This window comes from Gossypium arboreum, chromosome 10 (genome assembly GCF_025698485.1).
Source record: "Gossypium arboreum isolate Shixiya-1 chromosome 10, ASM2569848v2, whole genome shotgun sequence".
Classification (NCBI taxonomy): Eukaryota; Viridiplantae; Streptophyta; class Magnoliopsida; order Malvales; family Malvaceae; genus Gossypium; species Gossypium arboreum.
Window position 1 is genome coordinate 48,672,586 of NC_069079.1, and position 26,595 is coordinate 48,699,180.

Consider the following 26,595-nt stretch of genomic DNA (forward strand, 5'->3'; position numbering starts at 1 on the left):
ACCGAAGGCATTTGTGCAAATCGTGATATCCGGGTTAAGTCCGTGAGGCCTTGGTGCGGGTTACCATAACGGGCTATGTCGGCGATTGAGCAGTAGCGATATCGGTTAAACTCGAAGGTATGTGATTTGAAAATTATAAGCTTGCTGGAAAATTTTAGCTAATGCACTTGTGAAATTTCCCAATGACAAGGTAAGTGTGGTGTGTGCTGCGTGCTAGGAGTAGGCGTATGAATATCCGCTCCTATGATGGAAACGAGTTATCGGCCTTATGAAGCCGTTATTTGTGTATGAACATAAGAGTTGGGATGGTGAAGTAAGTATGATTATGTGAATGTGTATTAATGAAATGATGCATTTGGCTATGTGAATGTATTGCTTTAATTAAAGCTGATTTTATTGCTTGAGACTTACTAAGCATAAATATACTTACCCGTTGCTTTGGCTCTCGGTTTTATAGATTTTGCTCGATAGCAATCGGATTCGGGATCATTAAAGTCGAAGTCATCTACACTATCAAAGCCTCCATCTTGGTAAAATTTTGGTTGAAATTTGAAATGGCATGTATAGGACTACCCCTTTGTTGGTTTAAATATCTTTGTGATGTATATGTATGCGGCCATGCGAAAATGGCTCGTAAAGGTGAAATCTGAACTTAGACTATTTTCGGTTTGTATATATATATATGGTGTCATGATGTGATTATGGATTGGAAGTGGAATGTTGGTCACATGATCAGCCATTGGTATGGTTAAAATGAGCATATGTGAACCTATGTATGGCAAGACTAGTTGGTTCATGGAGACTACAAAATAGGTAAGACTACCTTAAAAAAAAAAAAAGGATGCTGCGGCTGCAGTGACGTGAATGTGAAAATCACCAAAATTTGTAGGAATGGTATTAAATAGTGAATAAGCTATGTAAATGAACCTTGATGAGTCTACTTTCATATGGAAGAAACGAAACGGTCATAGGAGTTACATGTTAAGAGATATTAAAGCTATTGTGAGACAGGGCCAGAACGGTTTCTGGGTCCCCTGTCGTAACTTCAAAAATTTACTATAAATTATCCAGAAAGAATTAGGAGTCATGCTTTATATGTACAGATTCCATTTTGAGTCTAGTTTCATTAGAAACAAATGACACCAGTATTAAAGCCCTGTACAGAGAGATATTCAAGTTGTAACGCGCGAAGGTCAGAGTAGTCGATCCCTGTAACATGGGTGACTTTAACTAATAAACTGTACCAATTGGCCCGACCAAAAATTCTAAAAATAAATCCATGGATGGATATATGAGTCTAAATTCAGGAAAAATTTACGAAACCATTTTCCGAGTTTTGAAACTCGAGATATGATTTTTAAGGCGACGGTGACGCAGTTTTCCAGCCTGACTGGAAATGCCAAATTGGTGGGCAAAAATATGTGGACTTGGCTTGTTAACCCCTCGTGTCCGACACCGGCGATGGTCTCGGGTTCGGGGTGTTATAATTTTATTGGTATCAGAGCCACGGTTTAGTCGATTCTAGGACTACCGTGAGGTGTTTGAGGTCTTGCTATATGTAACACCCGATCCGAGACCATCACCGATTATCGGACACGAGGGTTAACAAGTCAAGTCCACATATTTTGCCCACCAATTTGACATTTCAGTCGGGCTGGAAAACTGCGTCACTGTCTCCTTAAAATCATATCTTGAGTTTCAAAACTTGGAAACTGGTTTTATATATAAAACGCAAATAGTCTAAGTTCATTCTTCACTTTTCTACGAGCCGCTGCATGGCCGCATACATATACATCACCACATTTTTAAACCAACAAGGGTAGTCCTATACATGCCATTTCAAAGTTCAACCAAAATTTATACCAAAATAGAGTTGATAGTGTGGATGACTTCGACTTTAATGATCCCGAATCCGATTGCTATCGAGCAAAATCTATAAGACAGAGAGCCAAAGCAACGGGTAAGCATTTTTATGCTTAGTAAGTCTCAAGGAATAAAATCAGCTTTAATTAAAGCATTACATTCACATAACCAAATACATCATTTCACTAATACACATTCACATAATCATACTTACTTCACCATCCCAACTCTTAGGTTCATACACAAATAACGGCTTCAAGGCCGATAACTCGCTCCATCATAGGAGCGGATATGCATACGCTTACTCCTAGCCGCAAAAGCACACACCACACTTACCTTGTTATTGGGAAATTTCACAAGTGTATTAGCTGAAATTTTCCAGCAAGTTTATAATTTTCAAATCACATACCTTGAGCTTAACCGGATATAGCTACTGCTCAAACGCCGACATAGCCCGGATATGGTAACTCGCACCAAGGCTCACGGACTTAACCCGATATCACGATTGCACAAATGCCTTCGGTCTTAGCCCGATAGAATGACTCGCATGCCTTCGGGTCTTAGCCCTGATATAGCCACTAGCACCATTGCCTTCGGTCTTAACCCGTTATAATTTCCATAATTGCCACTTCGGCTTAGCATATCATTGCTCATGCACACATACATCAATAATCATTGGACATACATATTTCATTTTCGTTACTAAGGCTCAAACACAATTATAATCATTAGCATAATCTTTAGCCCGTATCATTCGAATACTCATACACATAAATCAATAATCAATACATCCATATTTCATTCCACATAATTCAATTAAGGTCACTTCTTGAGGACTTACCGATACTCTATTCATCACTTTTTTCCTTCCCTTGTCCAATTGTGGCCCTCTAAGCTCTTGAGCTAATTCAAACATTCAATTTATTAAAACCTCATTGTGCTAGCTTATGGCGAATATGACAAGGAGTTTAAATGGTCATATGGCCACCCTTTAGCTTGAATACACAATGGTCATGCACATTTTATACTACATCAAGCAATTCAATACAATTCATTCGAGCATCAAGGAAAAGCTAAGGCCTTCAATAGGCTACCCAAGGCAATATTCATGTCCATGTTGAGGTCAATTATGCACTTAATACCTCACAAAACAGCATGCATTTTACTAGTTAATGCTTTGCATATTGTAGCTCAAAACTTATATTATAGCATCAAGCACTATATGTGTGCTAGGCGGTAATGTGCTTGCAATTTCACAATCATTCTTCAACATCTTCATCTTTAAACAAACATATTCATCACTTAGTTCACAACCAAAACATCATGTGCAAACATATATATACATATATGAGCATGGTCAATTTCAAGGTGTCCATAGCCATCCAAAACACAAATTTTAACTAACATGCAAGAAGCATGAACCATGCTCATGAATGCATCATGGCCGAATATGACAATCATGCCCTTTTCAACTTCAATCATGGTTAAACAAAAAAAAACTCAAAATCTTACTCATGAGTAGATGAATCCATCATTGCATGCATCATCATCAAGCTTCACACTTAGCATGCAATGGCTTTATCACCATAACAACTTTGGCCAAATACCATTTCCATGGCATAACAAAGATTTGAGCCATGGCTAACATGCACATCAAGTTAGCAACCAAAACATGCATGAAACTCCTAACACAACCTCATACATACCTTAATCTTGATGCCAATTTAGCCAAATCACCTTTCTAGATCTCTTCTAAACCAAGCATGAAGCAAAATCCTCTTTCTTCCTCCTTATGATTTTCGGTCAAAAGATGAGAAAGGATGAACACAACAAATTTTTTCTTCCTTCTTTTCAACTCACTCAAGGGGGGATTACCACACTCACACACATTTTTTTTTTTCATTCTTTTCTTACCCATGCTTATTTGTTTATTATTTCTCCCTAATGCCCAACAAAACATGTTTCATGACATGTTTAGCCCATATCTCTTTGTCATGGCCGGCCATCACTTGTATTAAAGGGAATTTGACATGCAAGTCCATTATTTTGCATGCATGCTTTAATTAGTCATCACACATCCCCATCATACTTTCAAAGTTCACTACTAGGTCCTTTCTAGTGAAATTCACCTTTATAACACTAAATCAATCATCAAAAAATGTCATACATGAATACACACATATTATAGGCATCGAAATAAATTTTAAATTATTTTATGCCTCGATTTTGTGGTCCCGAGACCACCTTCCGACTAGGGTCAATTTTGGGCTGTCACAACTCTCCCCACTTAAGAAATTTTCGTCCCCGAAAATCTTACGTAAATAGGTTTGGATATCGCTTTTCATAGAGTTCTCGGTCTCCCAAGTAGCTTCTTCTATCCCGTGCTTGAGCCATAACACTTTTACTAGCGGAACCCCCTTGTTTCGCAGAACTCTTTTACTTCGTGATAGGATACGAATCGGTTCTTCCTCATAACTCATATTAGCTTGAATTTCAATTTCGATGGACTAATCACGTATGATGGATCGGATCTATAGCGTCAAGCATCAAACGTGAAAGACATCGTGAACCTTTTCGAGTTCGGGGCAAAATCAAGCGATATGCCATCGGACCGACTCGCTCAGATATCTCATATGGCCCAACGAACCTCGGGCTCAACTTGCTTTTACGGCGAATCCTTTTCCAAGCGATACCTTGAAAAACACTTTATCACCCACGATACTCGATATCCTTACGCTTGGGTCCGCGTCACGACTTCCGGCGATCGGAGGCTATCTTGACTTTCACGGATTACTTTCTTTTACATTCAAAGATCTCTAATCAAATCCACCCGAAAATCTTGCTTTCACCAAGCTCGGTCCAAATCAATGGTGTACGGCATTTACGAATCGTATAAAGCCTCGTGAGTGCCATCTTAATACTTGATTGAAAGTCGTTGTTGTGGCGAATTCAATCAACGGCAAATACCGTTCCCATGAACCACTAAACTCGAGGACGCAACATCTTAACATATCCTCAAGTATCTAAATTATCCACTCGGATTGACCATCGGTTTGGGGTGAAAGCGGTCTTTGAAATGCAACTTGGTACCCAAAACTTCTTGCAACTTTTTCCAAAATCGCGAGGTAAATCTCGGATCTCTATTCGACACGATGGAAATATTTGGGTCATCAAATATTTGAGACTTTTGTGATCCAAACCGTACACATGGCACCTTTCACCAAATAAGTAATGTCGCCAAATCTTTAAACAAAGCGAACACGATGGCGGCGTTTCAATTCGAGATCATGGGTGGGATAATTTTTTTTATCTCGTGTGGCTTCAATTGCCATCGATTTGAAATTCGAGTCCTTGTTCGAGGCCACAACTCGTCGACCTTCTTGCATCATTACGCAACCTAACCCAAGGAGGCGAATAATGGCGTCACTATAGATGACAAACTCTTTGCCGATTCGGGTTGCACTATTTGAATTGGGGCTTTCACCAAATAAGTCTTTTAAAGCGAACACGATGGCGGCCAATGATCGAAACTTTTTTGGCATTTCTCGACGTCCATTCGAACTTAACATCCTTTTTAACCCAGGGAGTAACTATAGATGACAAACTCTCATCGGTTGCACTAGAATTGGGGCTATCGTTGAGAAACCTTTACAAATCGTCCTTTTTGGTAACCGTAATCGGCGTGGCTATCGTTGAGAAACCCAAAAAATCTCAGAACCTCGAACCTAATATTTCTGGAGGCTTCCAATTAAGTATGGCTGAAATTTTATTGAATTAAACTCGAATACCGTCTGAATACCACATGACCCAAGAAGCTAACCTCTCTTAACCGAACTCACCCTTGCTGAACTTAGCATATAATTGCTTATCCGTAAAATTTGCGGCACTAACCGCGGTGTTCAAAGATGTTCGATCTCATTTCTTGAATAGACCAAGATGTCATCAATGAACACGACTACTTAATCGATCCAAATATGGTGCGAAGATCGATTCATTAAATCCATAAATACCGGAGGGCATTAGTGAGCCCAAACGGCATCACTAGGAACTCATAGTGACCATATCTCGCTTACGAAGGCGGTCTTGGGTGCGTCCGAATCTCGGATTCGCAATTGATAATAGCCCGATCTCAAATCTATTTTCGAGAACACCGAGGCTCCCTTGATTGATCAAACAAGTCATCGATCGTGGTAGCGGATATTTGTTCTTTATCGTCGCTTTATTAAGTCGACGATAGTCGATCTGCAACCGCATGGTTCCATCCTTCTTCTTCACGAACAACACCGGCGCACCCCAAGGCGAGAAACTCAAGAGCAAAACCTCTATCCACCAATTCTTGCAACCGAAGCTTTCAACTCCTTTAATTCCGTTGGTGCCATACGATACGGAGCTATCGAATTGGAGTGGTACGGTACCAATTCGATGCCAAATTCTATTTCGAACAGGTGGTAAACCCGGCAATTCTTCGAGGAAAACATCCGGGTATTCACAAACCACGGCGAGATTCGGGTTTCTTTTACGATTCCTTGTCATCGAGCACATACGCAAGGTGCGCCGCACCCTTTTCTTACATATTTCCGGGCCAACATTGCCGATATTACGGTGGCAACCCTTTAAGTCTGTAGACTCGACCGAATTATCTCGTTATTCGCGCACCTCAAATCGATAGTCTTGCTTTTGCAATTTACGACCGCATCGTGCATGGTCAACCCATCCAAACCAAGGATAACGTCGAATTCATCGAATGGCAAAAGCATCAAGTCCGCCTCGAAACAAGAACCTCGGAACACTAGGGGACTTTTCTTGCACACTTTGTTGACAAGCACGTAATGACCCAAGGGTTTGACACCGAATTACAAACTCGATGAGACTCAATAGGCAAAGTCTTCTTTGGATGCTAAGGTTTCACATATATAAGATTGAGTAGAACCGGGGTCAATCAAAACAATCACATTAGTATTGAAAAGAGTGAAAGCACCGTAATGACATCCGGAGAGCAAGATCCTCGCGTGCGCGTATGGCATAAGTCCTCGCAGGAGCACGAGCCTCGGATCGATGGTAGCATCTCTAGATCCTCTCGACCGCCATGACCTTGCCCATATTTCTAGGTGGCCTACCTCGGCGATGGTAGCACCGGGTTTCCACTCGACTCACATTCTTCTCAAGCATCCTCGGGCAATCCTTCATAAAGTGGTCGGCCGATCCACACTTATAGCGGGAGCGATCACGAAACCAACACTCCCGAATGCCATTTGCCACAATGTTGACACTCCGCCTCTCTCGGCGATCATTTCCACCATCAGCGATCGAAGTGACTCGTGTGTCACAGGGTCGATCGCGTCCTCGTCTAGAAAAGCCCAAAGCGTCTCTAGACCGGTTCACATCATCTCAAATCTCTTGATGCTGTTGAAGAGACTTTCCGAGGACCTCTTCGAATTCTCCGGTTCCCACATCGCTTTTTGTTTCTCCTTTCTAAGCTCTTCACTTTACAAGCTCGCTCAACAAGTACTACAAACTCGTATTTCGAGAATGCCAACGAACATCCTTATATCATCATTCAGCCCATCCTCGGCGTTTACACATAATAGCTTGGACGAAATCATTCTCGCAGCGTGTCGGCTAAGCCTCACAAATTTTCGTTCATAGTCGTGTAACCGACATAGAACCTTGCTTAAGATCAAGAAATTCCCTTCGCTTTTGTCGATGAATCTCGACCGATATACTTTTTTGAACTTCGGTTTGAAAGAATTCCCAAGTCACTTGCTCTCTAGGCACCACGAAGTCGAGTACTCCACCAATAGTAGGCGGAATCACGTAGCAAGGAGATGGTACACTTTAAGCACTCATCGGTGTACAAGATAGCTCATCGAGCACCGGATAGTGTTGTCCAACCAAAATTCAGCTCGTTCGGCATCATCATCATCCGTAGCTTTAAATTCAGTGGCCCCATGTTTTGAATCCTATCGATTGGGGCTTACTTGACCTTATTTGGTCGATTCTGGGAGGTATTGTAGGTCTTGAGGCTGCATTTGTCGGGAATGGAGGTTGTGGAACAGCCGTGTTAGTTCGAATGTATTGGTTAAACCATTCGTTCATCACACTATAAAAGGCTTGCCTAGCCTCATCATTCGGATTCTTGGCCATAGGTTGAGAGTCCGTGGCTGTCCCTTGTCGGGAGTAGGCGCCACACTCTCCCCATCATCAGCTATTGCTCGGTTGGGATCGGGATCCATTGCTATAAACAAACTCAAAGTCAAATTGTCAGAAATCACCACACTATCGATTCATCATTTAATGGCATGTATAGCTAGACCCCAAACACCTCACGGTAGTCCTAGAATAGACTAAACCGTGGCTCTGATACCAATAAAATTGTAACACCCCAATCCCGAGACCATCACCGGTGTCGGACACGAGGGGTTAACAAGTCAAGTCCACATATTTTGCCCACCAATTTGACATTTCCAGTCAGGCTGGAAAACTGCGTCACTGTCGCCTTAAAAATCATATCTCGAGTTTCAAAATTCGGAAACTGGTTTCGTAAATTTTCCCTAAATTTAGACTCATATATCCATCCATGGATTTATTTCTAGAATTTTTGGTCAGGCCAATTGGTACAGTTTATTAGTTAAAGTCACCCCTGTTACAGGGATCGACTGCTCTGAGCTTCGCGCGTTACAACTTGCATATCTCTCTGTACAGGGCTTTAATACTGGTGCCGTTTGTTTCTAATGAAACTAGACTCAAAATGGAATCTTCACATATAAGGAATGACTCCTAATTCTTTCTGGATAATTTATAGTAAATTTTTAAAGTTTCGACAGGGGACCCAGAAACCATTCTGGCCCTGTCTCACAATAGCTTTAATATCTCTTAACAAGTAACTCCTATGACCATTTCGTTTCTTCCATATGAAAATAGACTCATCAAGGTTCATTTACATAGCTGATTCACTATTTAATACCATTCCTACAAATTTTGGTGATTTTTCACATTCAAATTACTGCAGCTGGCAGCATCTGTTTTTAAGGTAGGTCTTACCTATTTTGTAGTCTCCATGAACCAACTAGTCTTGCCATACATAGGTCCACATATGATCATTTTAACCATGCCAATGGCTGATCATGTGACCAACATTCCCATTCCAATTCATAGTCACATCATGACACCATATATATATATACAAACCGCAAATAGTCTAAGTTCATTCTTCACTTTTACGAGCCGTTTTAGATAGCCGTACACATATACATCACCACATTTTTAAACCAACAAGGGGTAGTCCTATACATGCCATTTCAAAGTTCAACCAAAATTTATACCAAAATAGAGGCGTTGATAGTGTGGATGACTTGACTTTAATGATCCCGAATCCGATTGCTATCGAGCAAAATCTATAAGACAGAGAGCCAAAGCAGCGGGTAAGCATTTTTATGCTTAGTAAGTCTCAAGGAATAAAATCAGCTTTAATTAAAGCATTACATTCACATAACCAAATACATCATTTCACTAATACACATTCACATAATCATACTTACTTCACCATCCCAACTCTTAGGTTCATACACAAATAACGGCTTCGTTAAGGCCGATAACTCGTTCCATCATAGGAGCGGATATGCATACGCTCTTACTCCTAGCAGCATAAAGCACACACCACACTTACCTTGTTATTGGGAAATTTCACAAGTGTATTAGCTGAAATTTTCCAGCAAGCTTATAATTTTCAAATCACATACCTTGAGCTTAACCGGATATAGCTACTCGTTCAAACGCCGGGACATAGCCGGATATGGTAACCCGCACCAAGGCCTACGGGACTTAACCCGGATATCACGATTGCACAAATGCCTTGGTCTTAGCCCGGATAGAATGACTCGCATACGAATGCCTTGGTCTTAGCGGATATAGCCACTAGCACCATTGCCTTGGGTCTTAACCCGTTATAATTTCAACATAATTGTCTTTGGGGCTTAGCCCGATATCATTCAATTTCTCATGCACACATACATCAATAATCATTGGACATACATATTTCATTTTCGTTACTAAGGCTCAAACACAATTATAATCATTAGCATAATCGCCTTTCGGACTTAGCCCGGTATCATTCAATACTCACACACATAAATCAATAATCAATACATCCATATTTCATTCCACATAATTCAATTAAGGTCACTTCTTGAGGACTTACCTCGGATGTTGTCGAGCGGCTTTTACGGCTATTCGATCACTTTTGTTTCCTTCCCTTGTCCAATTGTGGCCCTCTAAGCTCTTGAGCTAATTCAAACAAATTCAATTTATTAAAACCTCATTGTGCTAGCTTATGGCGAATATGACAAGGAGTTTAAATGGTCATATGGCCACCCTTTAGCTTGAATACACAATGGTCATGCACATTTTATACTACATCAAGCAATTCAATACAATTCATTCGAGCATCAAGGAAAAGCTAAGGCCTTCAATAGGCTACCCAAGGCGAATATTCATGTCCATGTTGAGGCCAATTATGCACTTAATACCTCACAAAAACAGCATGCATTTTACTAGTTAATGCTTTGCATATTGTAGCTCAAAACTTATATTATAGCATCAAGCACTCATATGTGTGCTAGGCGAATGTGCTTGCAATTTCACAATCATTCTTCAACATCTTCATCTTTAAACAAACATATTCATCACTTAGTTCACAACCAAAACATCATGTGCAAACATATATATACATATATGAGCATGGCGAATTTCAAGGTGTCCATAGCCATCCAAAACACAAATTTTAACTAACATGCAAGAAGCATGAACCATGCTCATGAATGCATCATGGCGAATATGGCAATCATGCCCTTTTCAACTTCAATCATGGTTAAACAAAAGAAAACTCAAAATCTTACTCATGAGTAGACAATCCATCATTGCATGCATCATCATCAAGCTTCACACTTAGCATGCAATGGCTTTATCACCATAACAACTTTGGCCAAATACCATTTCCATGGCATAACAAAGATTTGAGCCATGGCTAACATGCACATCAAGTTACCAACCAAAACATGCATGAAACTCCTAACACAACCTCATACATACCTTAATCTTGATACCAATTTAGCCAAATCACCTTCTAGATCTCTTCTAAACCAAGCATGAAGCAAAAATCCTCTTTCTTCCTCCTTATGATTTTCGCCAAAAAGATGAGAAAGGATGAACACAACAAATTTTTTCTTCCTTCTTTCTCAACTCACTGCAGGGGGATTACCACACTCACACACATTTTTTTTCATTCTTTTCTTACCCATGCTTATTTGTTTATTATTTCTCCCTAATGCCCAACAAAACATGTTTCATGACATGTTTAGCCCATATCTCTTTGTCATGGCGGCCATCACTTGTACAAAGGGAATTTGACATGCAAGTCCATTATTTTGCATGCATGCTTTAATTAGTCATCACACATTTCCCCCATCATACTTTCAAAGTTCACTACTAGGTCCTTTCTAGTGAAATTCACCTTTATAACACTAAATCAATCATCAAAAAATGTCATACATGAATACACACATATTATAGGCATCGAAATAAATTTTAAATTATTTTTATGCCTCGGTTTTGTGGTCCCGAGACCACCTTCCGACTAGGGTCAATTTTGGGCTGTCACACTATACATGCCATTAAATGATGAATCGATAGTGTGGTGATTTCTGACAATTTGACTTTGAGTTTGTTTATAGCAATGGATCCTGATCCCAACCGAGCAATAGCTGATGATGTGGAGAGTGTGGCGCTTTGCTCCGCACAAGGGATGCAACGGCGGACTCTCAACCTATGGCCAAGAATCCGAATGATGAGGCTAGGCAAGCCTTTTATAGTGTGATGAACGAATGGTTTAACCAATACATTCGAACTAACACGGTGTTCCACAACCTCCATTCCCGACAAATGCAACCCCAAGACCTACAATACCTCCCAGAACTAACCAAATAAGGTCAAGTGAGCCCCAATCGATAGGATTCAAAACATGGGGCCACCGAATTTAAAGCTACGGATGATGATGATGCCGAACGAGCTGAATTTTGGTTGGACAACACTATCCGGTGCTCGATGAGCTATCTTGTACACCGATGAGTGCTTAAAGTGTACCATCTCCTTGCTACGTGATTCACCTACTATTGGTGGAGTACTCGACTTCGTGGTACCTAGAGAGCAAGTGACTTGGGAATTCTTTCAAACCAAGTTTCAAAAAAGTATATCGATCGAGATTCATCGACCAAAAGCGAAGGGAATTTCTTGATCTTAAGCAAGGTTCTATGTCTGCTACCGACTATGAACGAAAATTTGTGAGGCTTAGCCGATCGCCGAGAATACATTTCGTCCGGAAGCTATTATGTGTAAACGCCGAGGATGGGCTGAATGATGATATGAGGATGTTCGTTGGCATTCTCGAAATACGAGAGTTCGTAGTACTTGTTGAGCGAGCTTGTAAAGTCAAGAGCTTAGAAAGGAGAAACAAAAGTTGATGTGAGAACCGAGAATTCGAAGAGGTCCTCGGAAAGTCTCTTCAACAGACATCAAGAGATTTCGAGATGATGTGAGCCGGTCTAGAGGTGCTTCGGGCTTTTCTAGACGAGGACGCGATCGACCCCTGCGACCACACGAGTCACTTGATCGCCAGGTGGTGAAATGACCGCCGAGAGAGGCGGAGTGTCTGCGCATTGTGGCAAATGGCATTCGGGAGTCTGTTGGTTCCGTGATCGTTCTGCTATAAGTGTGGATCGGCCGACCACTTTTTGAAGGATTGCCCGAGGATGCTTGAGCAGAATGTAAGTCGAGTGGAAACCCGGTGCTACCATCGCCGAGGTAGGCCACCTAGAAATGTGGGCAATGTCGATGGCGGTCGAGAGGATCTAGAGATGCTACCATCGATCGAGGCTCGTGCTCTTGCTAGGACTTATGCCATACACGCACGCCGAGGATGCTTGCCTCTCCGATGTCATTACTGGTACTTTGACTCTTTTCAATACTAATGTGATTGCTTTGGTTGACCTGGTTCTACTCATTCTTATATATGTGAAACCTTAGCATCCAAAGAAGACTTTGCCTATTGAGTCTCTCGAGTTTGTGATTCGGTGTCAAACCCTTGGGTCATTACGTGCTTGTCAACAAAGTGTGCAAGAAAAGTCCCCTAGTGTTCCGAGGTTTTGTTTTCTGGCGGACTTGATGCTTTTGCCGTTCGATGAATTCGACGTTATTCTTGGTTTGGATTGGTTGACCATGCACGATGCGGTCGTAAATTGCAAAAGCAAGACTATCGATTTGAGGTGCGCGAATAACGAGATAATTCGGGTTGAGTCTACGGACTTAAAGGGGTTGCCACCGTAATATCGCAATGTTGGCCCTAAATATGTAAGAAAAGGGTGCGGCGTACCTTGCGTCGTGCTCGATGACAAGGAATCAGAAAAGAAACCCGAATCTGTGCCCGTGGTTTGTGAATACCCGGATGTTTTCCCTGAAGAATTGCCGGGTTTACCACCTGTTCGGGAAATAGAATTTGGCATCAAATTGGTATCTGGTACCACTCCAATTTCGATAGCTCCGTATCGTATGGCACCAACGAAATTAAAGGAGTTGAAAGCTCAGTTGCAAGAATTGGTGGATAGAGGTTTTGCTCGCCCGAGTTTTTCGCCTTGGGGTGCGCCAGTGTTGTTTGTCAAAAAAGAAGGATGGAACCATGCGGCCGTGCATCGACTATCGTCAGCTTAATAAAGCGACGATAAAGAACAAATATCCGTTACCACGTATCGATGATTTGTTCGATCAACTGAAGGGAGCCTTAGTGTTCTCGAAAATAGATTTGAGATCGGGCTATTATCAATTGCGAATCCGAGATTCGGACATACCCAAGACTGCCTTCAGAACGAGATATGGTCACTATGAGTTTCTAGTGATGCCGTTTGGGCTCACTAATGCCCCTGCGGTATTTATGGATTTAATGAATCGGATCTTCAGACCAAATTTGGATCGATTCGTAGTCGTGTTCATTGATGACATCTTGGTCTATTCGTGAAATGAGACCGAACATGCTAAACACCTGAGGTTAGTGCTGCAAATTTTACGGGATAAGCAATTTTATACTAAGTTCAGCAAGTGTGAATTCGGTTAAGAGAGGTTAGCTTCTTGGGTCATGTGGTATCAGATCGGTATTCGAGTCAATTCAATAAAATTTCAGCCATACTTAATTGGAAGCCTCAGAAATATTAATGAGGTTCGAGACTTTTTGGGGCTTGCTTGGTTATTACCGACGATTTGTAAAGGTTTCTCAACGATAGCCACGCCAATGACGGCTACTCCAAAAGGATGTTAAGTTCGAATGGATGAGAAATGTCGAAAAGTTTCGATCAACTCGAAAACTTATTTGACCGAAGCCCCAATTCTAGTGCAACCCGAATCGGCAAAGAGTTTGTCATCTATAGTGACGCCCCTACTTGGGTTAGGTTGTGTATTGATGCAAGAAGGTCGAGTTGTGGCCTGCGCGCCGAGGAAATTAAAGCCACATGAGAAAAATTATCCGACCCATGATCTCGAATTGGCGCCATCGTATTCGCCCTAAAGATTTGGCGACATTACTTATTTGGTGAGAGGTGCCATGTGTACTCGGATCACAAAAGTCTCAAATATTTGATGACCCAAAGAGACTTAAATCTGCGACAAAGACGTTGGCTCGAGCAGTTAAAGGATTATGAGCTGGTCATTGACTATCACCCGGGAAAGGCGAATGTGGTTGTGGATGCCTTGAGTCGTAAATCATTATTCACTTTACGAGCAATGAATGTGCAGTTGTCCGTTCGATCCGACAACGTGTTAGTAGCTGAATTGAAAGCCAAACCATTATTGATACATCAAATTTGTGAATCTCAGAAGGTCGACGATGAGTTGGTTGCAAAGCGGGCCGAGTGTGTTCCGAACAAGGAATCAAAGTTTCAGATCGATGATGACGATTGTTTGAGGTTCAGAAGTCGTCTGTGTGTTCCAAGAAATTCGGAACTTATTTCGATAATTCTGAACGAAGCCTATTGTAGCCGAATGGCAATCCACCCGGGGAGTACGAAGATGTACAACGATTTGAAACATCGGTTTTGGTGGCACGGTATGAAACGAGACATCTCCGACTTTGTTTCGAGATGTTTAATATGTCAACAAGTGAAAGCGGAACATCAAGTGCCTTCAGGATTACTTCAGCCGATCACGATACCCGAGTGGAAATGGGATCGAGTCACAATAGACTTTGTATCCGGACTGCCATTGTCAGCAAGTAAGAAGGATGCGATTTGGGTCGTGGTAGATAGATTGACTAAGTCGGCTCACTTTGTCCCGTGACGTGCGGATTTTTCAATGGACAAATTAGCCGAATTGTACGCTTCTCGATTGTGAGATTACACGGGTGCCTAATTCTATCGTGTGGGATAGAGATCCGAGATTTACCTCGTGATTTTGGAAGAAGTTGCAAGAAGCTTTGAGTACCAAGTTGCACTTCAAAGACCGCCTTTCACCCCAAACCGATGGTCAATCCGGCGGATAATTCGGATACTTGAGGATATGTTGAGATGTTGCATCCTCGAGTTCGATGGTTCATGGAACGGTATTTGCCTTTGATTGAATTCGCTTATAATAATAGTTTTCAATCAAGTATTAGGATGGCACCTTACGAGGCTTTGTACGGTCGTAAATGTCGTACACCATTGTTTTGGACCGAGCTCGGTGAAAGCAAAATTTTCGGTGGATTTGATTAGAGATCTTTGAATGAAAGTGAAAGTAATCCGTGAAAGCTCAAGATAGCCTCCGATCGTCGAAGTCGACGCGGATCTGAGCGTAAGGACATCGAGTATCGTGGGAGATAAAGTGTTTCTCAAGGTTTCGCCTTGGAAAAAATACTCGATTCGACCGTAAGGGCAAGTTGAGCCCGAGGTTCATTGGGCCATATGAGATATCCGAAGCGAGTCGGTCCAAAGGCATATCGTTTGATTTTGCCCCCGAACTCGAAAAGATTCACGATGTCTTTCATGTTTCGATGCTTGATGCTATAGATCGATCCATCGCACGTGATTAGTCCATCGGGTTGAAATTCAAGCCAATATGAGTTATGAGGAAGAACCGGTTCGTATCACGCACGTGAAATGAAAGAGTTGCGAAACAAGCGGGTCCCGCTAGTGAAAGTGTTATGGCTCAAACACGGGATAGAAGAAGCTACTTGGGAAACCGAGAACTCTATGAAAGAGCGATACCGAGCCTATTTACGGTAAGATTTTCTGGGACGAAAATTTCTTAAGTGGGGAGAGTTGTGATGACCCAAAATTGACCCTAGTCGGAATGTGGTTTCGGGACCACAAAACCGAGGCATAAAAATAATTAAAAATTTATTTTGATGCCTATAATATGTGTGTGCTCATGTATGACATTTTATGATGATTGATTTAGTGTTATAAGGGTGAATTCCACAAGAAAGGACTTAGTAGTGAAATTTGAAAGTATGATAGGGAAATGTGTGATGACTAATTAAAGCATGCATGCAAAATAATGGACTTGCATGTCAAATTCCCCCTTTTTATAGGTGGTGGCTGGCCATGACAAGGGAGGATGGGCTAAACATGTCATGAAACATGTTTTGTTGGTGCATTAGGGTGAAATAATAAACAAAGGTGTATGGGTGATAAAAAATGAAAAAAAAATGTGTGTGAGTGTAGTAATCCCCCCCTTGCCGTGAGTTGAGAAAGAAGGAAGAAAAAAATTTGTTGTGTTCTTCCTTTCTCATCCTTTTGGCCGAAAATCATAAAGAGGAAGAAAGAGGATTTTTGCTTCATGCTTGGTTTAGAAGAGATCTAGAAGGTGATTTGGCCAAATTGGCATCAAGATTAAGGTATGTATGAGGTTGTGTTAGGAGTTTCATGCATGTTTTGGTTGCTAACTTGATGTGCATGTTAGCCATGGCTCAAATCTTTGTTATGCCATGGAAATGGTATTTGGCCAAAGTTGTTATGGTGATAAAGCCATTGCATGCTAAGTGTGAAGCTTGATGATGATGCATGCAATGATGGATTGTCTACTCTTGAGATTTCTTTGTAGCCATCTTGAGTAAGACTTTGAGTTTTCTTTTGTTTAACCATGATTGAAGTTGAAAAGGGCATGATTGTCATATTCGACCATGATGCATTCATGAGCATGGTTCATGCTTCTTGCATGTTAGTTAAAATGTGTGTGTTTTGGATGGCTATGGACACCTTGAAATTCGCCATGCTCATATATGTATATATATGTTTGCACATGATGTTTTGGTTATGAAGTAAGTGATGAATATGTTTGTTTAAAGAAGAAGATGTTGAAGAATGATTGTGAAATTGCAAGCACATTCGGCCTAGCACACATATGAGTGCTTGATGCTATATTATAAGTTTTGAGCTACAATATGCAAAGCATTAACTAGTAAAATGCATGCTGTTTTGTGTGGTATTAAGTGCACAATTGGCCTCAACATGGACAAGTATATTCGGCCTTAGGTAGCCTATTGATGGCCTTAGCTTTTCCTTGATGCTCGAATGAATTGTATTGAATTGCTTGATGTAGTATAAAATGTGCATGACCATTGTGTATTCAAGCTAAAGGGTGGCCATATGACCATTTAAACTCCTTGTCATATTCGCCATAAGCTAGCACAATGAGGTTTTAATAAATTGAATTTGTTTGAATTAGCTCAAGAGCTTAGAGGGCCACAATTGAACAAGGGAAGGAAAAAGTAATCGAATAGCCGTAAAAGCCGTTCGACAACATCCGAGGTAAGTCCTCAAGAAGTGACCTTACTTGAATTATGTGGAATGAAATATGGATGTATTGATTATTGATTTATGTGTGTATGAGTATTGAATGATACCCGGGCTAAGTCCCAAGGCGATTATGCTAGTGATTATAATTGTGTTTGAGCCTTAGTAACAAAAATAAATATGTATGTCCAATGATTATTGATGTATGTGTGCATGAGAAATTGAATGATATCTGGCTAAGCCGAAGACAATTATGCTGGAAATTATAACCGGGTTAAGACCAAGGCAATTGTGCTAGTGGCTACATCCGGCTAAGACCAAGGCATTCGTCGCGAGTCATTCTATCTGGGCTAAGACCCGAAGGCATTTGTGCAAATCGTGATATCCGGGTTAAGTCCCGTAGGCCTTGGTGCGGGTTACCATAACCGGGCTATGTCCCGAAGGCGATTGAATGAGTAGCGATATCCGGTTAAACTCCGAAGGTATGTGATTTGAAAATTATAAGCTTGCTGGAAAATTTTAGCTAATGCACTTGTGAAATTTCCCAATGACAAGGTAAGTGTGGTGTGTGCTTTGCGTGCTAGGAGTAAGAGCGTATGAATATCCGCTCCTATGATGGAACGAGTTATCGGCCTTAACGAAGCCGTTATTTGTGTATGAACATAAGAGTTGGGATGGTGAAGTAAGTATGATTATGTGAATGTGTATTAATGAAATGATGCATTTGGCTATGTGAATGTATTGCTTTAATTAAAGCTGATTTTATTGCTTGAGACTTACTAAGCATAAATATGCTTACCCGTTGCTTTGGCTCTCGGTTTTATAGATTTTGCTCGATAGCAATCGGATTCGGGATCATTAAAGTCAAGTCATCTACACTATCAAAGCCTCCATCTTGGTAAAATTTTTGGTTGAAATTTGAAATGGCATGTATAGGACTACCCTTTGTTGGTTTAAATATCTTTGTGATGTATATGTATGCGGCCATGCGAAAATGGCTCGTAAAGGTGAAGTACGAACTTAGACTATTTTCGGTTTGTATATATATATATGGTGTCATGATGTGATTATGGATTGGAAGTGGGAATGTTGGTCACATGATCAGCCATTGGTATGGTTAAAATGAGCATATGTGAACCTATGTATGGCAAGACTAGTTGGTTCATGGAGACTACAAAATAGGTAAGACTACCTTAAAAAAAAAAGGATGCTGCCAGCTGCAGTGACGTGAATGTGAAAAATCACCAAAATTTGTAGGAATGGTATTAAATAGTGAATAAGCTATGTAAATGAACCTTGATGAGTCTACTTTCATATGGAAGAAACGAAACGGTCATAGGAGTTACATGTTAAGAGATATTAAAGCTATTGTGAGACAGGGCCAGAACGGTTTCTGGGTCCCCTGTCGTAACTTCAAAAATTTACTATAAATTATCCAGAAAGAATTAGGAGTCATGCTTTATATTTACAGATTCCATTTTGAGTCTAGTTTCATTAGATACAAACGACACCAGTATTAAAGCCATGTACAGAGAGATATTCAAGTTGTAACGCGCGAAGGTCAGAGTAGTCGATCCCTGTAACATGGGTGACTTTAACTAATAAACTGTACCAATTGGCCCGACCAAAAATTCTAGAAATAAATCCATGGATGGATATATGAGTCTAAATTCAGGGAAAATTTACGAAACCGTTTTCCGAGTTTTGAAACTCGAGATATGATTTTTAAGGCGACGGTGACGCAGTTTTCCAGCCTGACTGGAAATGCCAAATTGGTGGGCAAAAATATGTGGACTTGGCTTGTTAACCCCTCGTGTCCGACACCGGCGATGGTCTCGGGTTCGGGGTGTTACAAAAACAAAGAAAAAAAAATTGTCCATCCTTTTTCATTTCTTTTGGCCGAAAGTTCTAAGGAAGAAGGAAGGAGCTCTTGCTTCATGTTCGGCTTGAAAGGGGATTAGGAAGAGGTTCGGCCATACTTGTATCTAGGTTAAGGTAAGTTTGATGTTGTGCCATGAGATTCATGCATGTTTTTAGTTGTTAGCTTGAGTTCTAACTAGCCCATGGTTTAAATCTTTGCTATGTGAGGAAGATGATACCCGGCCATGGGTGTTGTCTTCTTGGTGGATGTTTGATGTTGTGTTGGTGAGGTATGAAGATGATAGAGTGTGTGTGAGAATTTGAAAAAGGTAGGTCTTAGCAACTTCATGAAGCAATCGGCCATGGTATATCCATAAGTATGATTTATGCTTGTTATGTTACTCATGGTTAAAATGATTCGCTATGCTTCATGTAAAAATAAAATATACATGTGAATTGGATATATGTTTATATTTGGTTAATGATTTATCCTTGTGAAGTATAAATTTGTAACATGATTTGAGTTGGAAGTTATTATAATGTATTTGTGCATTCGGGTATATGATGAAAATATATGAAATGGTTATAATCGACCTTATGATTCGGCTCTTGCACATATATATATATATATATATATATATATGTTTGCACATGATGTATTGGTATGCCATTTATGGGTGGTATTAAGTATATAATTGGCCTCAACATATACATGCATACTCGGCCACATGAGAAGATTAGTGTTGCATGTATTCGGTTAGAGGCAAGCATATTGATGCCTTTATCTTGGTTTAGACAATCGGCTAAAAGGGAGTGTGGGATAATATGTTGAGTTGATGCATGATTTCACATGTATGTGACTTTAATGTCTAATGTATATATATGGGCTAAGTACCTTGAGTTCCTCTTTTCGATGCTCAAATGATTAAATCAATTTATTTGTTAAATTAAGCTCAAGAGCAAAGGGAACTAAATCCGATAAAGGAAGGAAAAAGTGGTCGAATAGCCATCGAAATCGTTCGACAACATCCGAGGTAAGTTTTGAGTAACGAGACTTAGTTACCGATTTGATTAAGTCATGATGTATGAGCATAACAAATATGCGGTGATATGATGATTCTACTTGAATCATATGTTGAGTTAATTAGTCTATACGTATGACGGTAGCCGTATGTGCATAGAGATAGTGTCATAAAGCAAATTAAACCATGTTGTTTGTATGTGGCTAGTGAGCCGAAAATGGGATTGCTTAATACGTGACGTGTGTTTGAACTCCAATTATGAAAATGAAATATAGATGTGTCATGATTTATTGATATGTGTATGAATATTTGGATGATAACCGGCTAAGTCCCAAGGCATCTGCGCTAGTGACTAGTTACGGGCAAGTCCGAAGGCATTTGTGTGAGTTACTAAATCCGGGCTAAGTCCCGAAGGCATTTGTGCGAGTTACTAAATCCGGACTAAGTCCCGAAGGCATTTGTGCGAGTTACTAAATCCGGGCTAAGTCCAGAAGGCAATTGTGCGAGTTACTCTAACCAAAGCTATGTCCCAAGGCATTTGAGCGAGTAGCTATATCCGGTTAAATTCTGAAGGTACGTGATTTGGGAATGAGCGATCTGCTGTAATAATTTCAATTAATACGCTCGTAAAAACTCTACAAACGAGGTATGTGTTGTACATGCATTGGATTAATTGATTCCTCTTAAATAGTATTCGCTCAGTCGATTAAGGAGCTTCCGGTTTTGGTTAAGTTGATCCCTTATGTATGAATATAAGGGTTGGAAATGTGAAGTAGGACTGATTTTTGAGAATATATATGTATATGAAATTATCCGTTTAGTTATATGAATGCTATACTTCATTTGAGCCTAATTCCATTGCTCAAAACTTACTAAGCATTAAATGCTTACTCCGTTTTTTTGAATCTCTGTTTTATAGATTTTGGTTCGTCAGCTATCGGACTCTGGATTATTGAAGTCAAAGTCGCCCACACTATCAAAGCCCCTTTTGGTACACTTTTGGTTGAACTTTGAAATGGCATGTATAACTACCCTTTTTGATGTTGGTCATGTACCTTTCGGTATTGTACAAATTTGGATAGCCATGCGAAAATGGCTTATATACATATTTTGAGCATAATATTATAATCATCTTGTATGTATATGGTTATTGAGAGGTGTGGATGTGCTTGGCAATGATTGGCCATTGGAATGGTTAATCACAATCATGTTTTGTGCTATATATGCTAAAGGGTTAGTTAAATCATGGAAACTATGTAATAGGTAAAGTCTACCCTAAAGGCAGATACCGACAGCAGTAGTGGTGTGAATTTGAAAAATCACTAAAAATATTAGGAATAGATTTAAATTGTGAATAAATTAGGTAATCGAACCTTGATGAATCTAATTTCATATGGAAGAAACAAAACGGTGATATGAGTCGGATTTTAAGAGATATTTAAGTTTTCGTGAAACAGGTTCAGAACGGTTTCTGGATTTCCTGTTCTGACTTTGGAAATTCATTACGAATTAACCAGAGATAATTAGAAGTCATGCCATATATTTATAGATTCCTTTTCGAGTCTAGTTTCTATAGAAACAAACGGCATCAGTATTGAAGCCCTGTACAGGGAGATATCCAAGTCATAGTACGTGAAGGGCAGAGTAGTGGGACCCTGAAACAGGGGAGACTTTAACTAATAAAATGTACTAATTGGCTACACCAAAAATTCTAGAAAAAAATTTGTAGATGGATATATGAGTCTAGTTTCAGGAAAAATTTACGAAATTGGTTTTCGAGTTTTGAAACTCAAGATATGATTTTTAAGGCGACAGTGATACAGTAACCAGCTTGTCTGGAAATTTTTAAAATGGACTGTGAAAATAAGTGAATTTAGTCTGTGAACCCCTCGTGTCCGACTCCCAGTGCGGTCTCTGCACGGGTGTTACAATTTTTATTGGTATCAGAGCTACGGTTTAGTCTATTCTAAGACTACCGTACTACGTTTGGGTCTAGCTATACATGCCATTATGTGATTATTTGATAGTGTGGTGATTTCTGACATTTGCAAATGTGTGTATTTATAGTAATGGATCCCGATCCTCGACCGAAGCGGAGGTGATGATCTTGAGAGTGTAGCACCTGCTCCCGCACAAGGGGCAATGCCGTGGACTCTCAACCTATTGCTAGTAATCCGAATGATGAAGCTAGACAAGCTTTTATATAGCGTGATGAATGATTGGTTCAACCAATACATTCGAACTAATACTACTGTTCCACAACCTCCATTCTCGACAAAAACAACCCCAAGACCTACCATACCTCCGAGAATCGACCAAATAAGGTCAAATAAGCCCCAGTTGATGAATCGAAAACACGGCTCTTGAATTTAAAGCTACGGACAATGATGATGCCGAGCAAGTTGAATTTTGGTTGGACAACACTATCCGCATTTTCGATGAGCTATCTTGCACACCGATGAGTGCCTAAAGTGTACTATCTCCTTGCTACATGATTACGCCTACTATTGGTGGAATCGTTGACTTCATTGTGCCCAGAGAGCAAGTAACTTGGGAGTTTTTCCAAACCGAGTTTGGAAAAAGTATATCGATCGAGATTTATGGATCAAAAACGGAAGGAATTTCTTGAACTTAAACAAGGTTCCATGTCGGTTCTGACTATGAGCGAAAATTTGTAAGGCTTAGCCAGTGCCATGGAATGCATTTCTTGAAGCCGTGATGTGTAAACGTTTGAGGATGGGCTGAATGATGATATAAAGTTGTATGTTGGCATTTTGGAAATCGAGAATTTGTGGCACTTGTCGGCGGGCTTGTAAAGCCGAGGAGCTCAAGATGGAGAAAAGAAAAGCTGAGGTGGAAGCAAAGGAGTTTCGTAAGAGGTCTTCGGAGAAGTCCTTCCCACGATCATCGAAGAAATTTAGAGATGGCTTAGGCCGATCTAGAGACACTTGGGCTTATCTAGACGAGATCGCGATCGACCCCACAGTGAGTGCACGAGTCACTTGATGCCCGATGTTGGAAATGATCGTCGAGACGAATCTGAGTGTCGATGTTGTGGTAAATGGCACTTGGGAGTTGTAGATTCCATGACCGCTCTTGTTACAAGTCTTGGTCACCACCACTTTATTAAAGATTGCCCGAGATTGTCTGCGAACAAAACGTAAATCGAGTGGGAAACCCGGCGCTACTCTTGCTCGGGGTAGACCATCTAGGAATACGGGTAATGCTAGTGGCGGTCGAGAGGATCTAGAGATGCTACAACCGGATCCGAGGCTCGTGCTCTGCTAGAGCTTACGCTATCGCCAGCACGCGAGGATGCTTCCTCGCCGGATGTTATTACTGTACTTTTACTCTCTTTGATACTAATGTGATTGCTTTGATTGACCACGGTTCTACTCATTCTTATATATGTGAAACCTTAGCATCCAGTAAGACTCTACCTGTTGAGTCTACTGAGTTTGTAATTCGGGTGTCAAATCCTTTGGGTCGTTACGTGCTTGTTGACAAAGTGTGCAAAAAATGTCCCCTAGTAATCCAAGGTTCCTGTTTTCCGGCGGACTTGATGCTTTTACCGTTTGATGAATTTGATGTTATCCTCGGTTTAGATTGGTTGACCATGCATGATGCGGTTGTAAATTGCAAAAGCAAGACTATTGATTTGAGGTGCGCAAATAACGAGATAATCCAAGTTGAGTCTACGGACTTAAAGGGGTTGCCAGCTGTAACATCATCAATGTTGGCCCAGAAATATGTAAGAAAGGGGTGCGAAGCATACCTTGCGTATGTACTTGATGACAAAGAGTTAGAAAAGAAACCCGAATCTGCGCTGGGTGGTTTGTGAATACCGGATGTTTTTCCCGAGGAATTACCGGGTTTACCACTGTTCGGAGGTAGAGTTTGGTATTGAGCTTGTACACGGACTACGCCGATTTCGATAGCTCCGTATCATATGGCACCAACCGAGTTAAAAAGTTGAAAGCTTCGATTGCAAGAATTGACGATAGAGGTTTCGCTCGACCAAGTTTCTCACCTTGGGGTGCACCAGTATTGTTTGTGAAAAAGAAGGATAGAACCATGAGGTTGTGCATCGACTATCGTTAGCTGAATAAGGTGACAATAAAGAATAAATATCCGATGCCACGTATTGACGATTTGTTTGATCAACTAAAGGGAGCCTCAATGTTTTCAAAGATAGATTTGAGATCGGGTTATTACCGATTCTTGAATTCGAGATTCGGATATACCCAAAACCGCTTTCAGAGCGAGATCGATCACTATGAGTTCTTAGTGATGCCGTTTGGGCTCACTAATGCCCTGCGGTATTTATGGATTTGATGAATCGGATCTTCAGACCGTATTTGGATCGGTTTGTAGTCGTGTTTATCAATGATATTTTGGTTTATTCGAGAAATGAAACCGATCATCTTGAACACACAGGATTAGTGTTGCAAATTTTACGGGATAAGCGATTATATGCTAAGTTCGATAAGTGTGAGTTCGGTTAAGAGAGGTTAGCTTCTTGGGTCATGTGGTATCCGCATCGGTATTCGAGTTGACCCGAGCAAAATTTCAACCATACTTAGCTGGAAGCCTCAGAAATATTCGAGGTTCGAGCTTTTTGGGACTTGTCGGTTACTACCGCGGTTTGTGAAAGGTTTCTCGATGATAGCCACACCAATGACGAAACTACTTGAAAGGATGTTAAGTTTGAATGGACGAAAAAGTGTCGAAAAAGTTTGAACAATTGAAAACTCACTTGACGGAAGCTCCAGTACTAGTGCAGCCCGAATCAAGCAAGGAGTTCGTCATTTATAGTGATGCATCCCTACTTGGGTTGGGTTGCGTATTGATACAAGAAGGTCGAGTTGTGGCCTATGCGTCGAGACAATTAAAGCCACATGAGAAAAATTATCCGACCCATGATCTTGAACTAGCTGCCATTGTATTCGCTTTGAAAATATGGCGACACTACTTATTTGGTGAGAAGTGCCATGTATATTCGGATCACAAAAGTCTCAAATATTTGATGACTCAAAGAGACTTGAATCTGCGACAAAGACGTTGGCTCGAGTTGTTAAAAGATTATGAGCTTGTCATTGACTATCACCCGGGAAAGGCTAATGTGGTTGCGGATGCCTTAAGTCGTAAATCACCGCTTTGCTTTACTGACGATGAATGTACACTTATCATTCTATCCGACAATGTGTTAGTGGCGAATTAAAGGCCAAACCATTATTGATTCATCAAATTCGTGAAGCCCAGAAAGTCGATGATGAATTGGCTACAAAACGGGCTGAATGTGTTCCGAATATGGAATCAGAGTTTCAAATTGATGATGACGATTGTTTGAGGTTTAGAAGTCGGTTGTGTGTTCCAAGAAATTCAGAACTCATTTCGATGATTCTGAACGAAGCTCATTGTAGCCGAATGTCGATTCACCCGGGGAGTACAAAAATGTACAACGATCTAAGACGTCAGTTTTGGTAGCATGGTATGAAACAAAACATTTCCGATTTTGTTTCGAAGTGTTTAATATGTCAGCAAGTGAAGGCGGAACATCAAGTGCCTACGGGTTTACTTCAGCCGATCATGATACCTGAATAGAAATGGGATCGAGTCACGATGGATTTTGTATCTGGGTTGCCATTGTCAGCAAGTAAGAAAGATGCGATTTGGGTTGTTGTGGATAGATTGACTAAGTCGGCTCACTTTATCCCCATACGTACGGATTTTTCATTGGATAAACTTGCTAAATTGTACATTTCTCAGATTGTGAGATTACACGGGGTACCTATCTCTATTGTATCGGATAGAGATCCGAGATTCACCTCGCGATTTTGGAAGAAATTACAAGAAGCTTTGCGTACCAAGCTGCATTTTAGCACCACTTTTCATCCACAAACCGATGGTCAATCCGAGCGGATAATTCAGATACTTGAGGATATGTTGAGATGTTGCATCCTCGAGTTTAGTAGTTCATGGGAGCGGTATTTACCTTTGATTGAATTCGCTTACAACAATAGTTTTCAATCAAGTATTAAGAT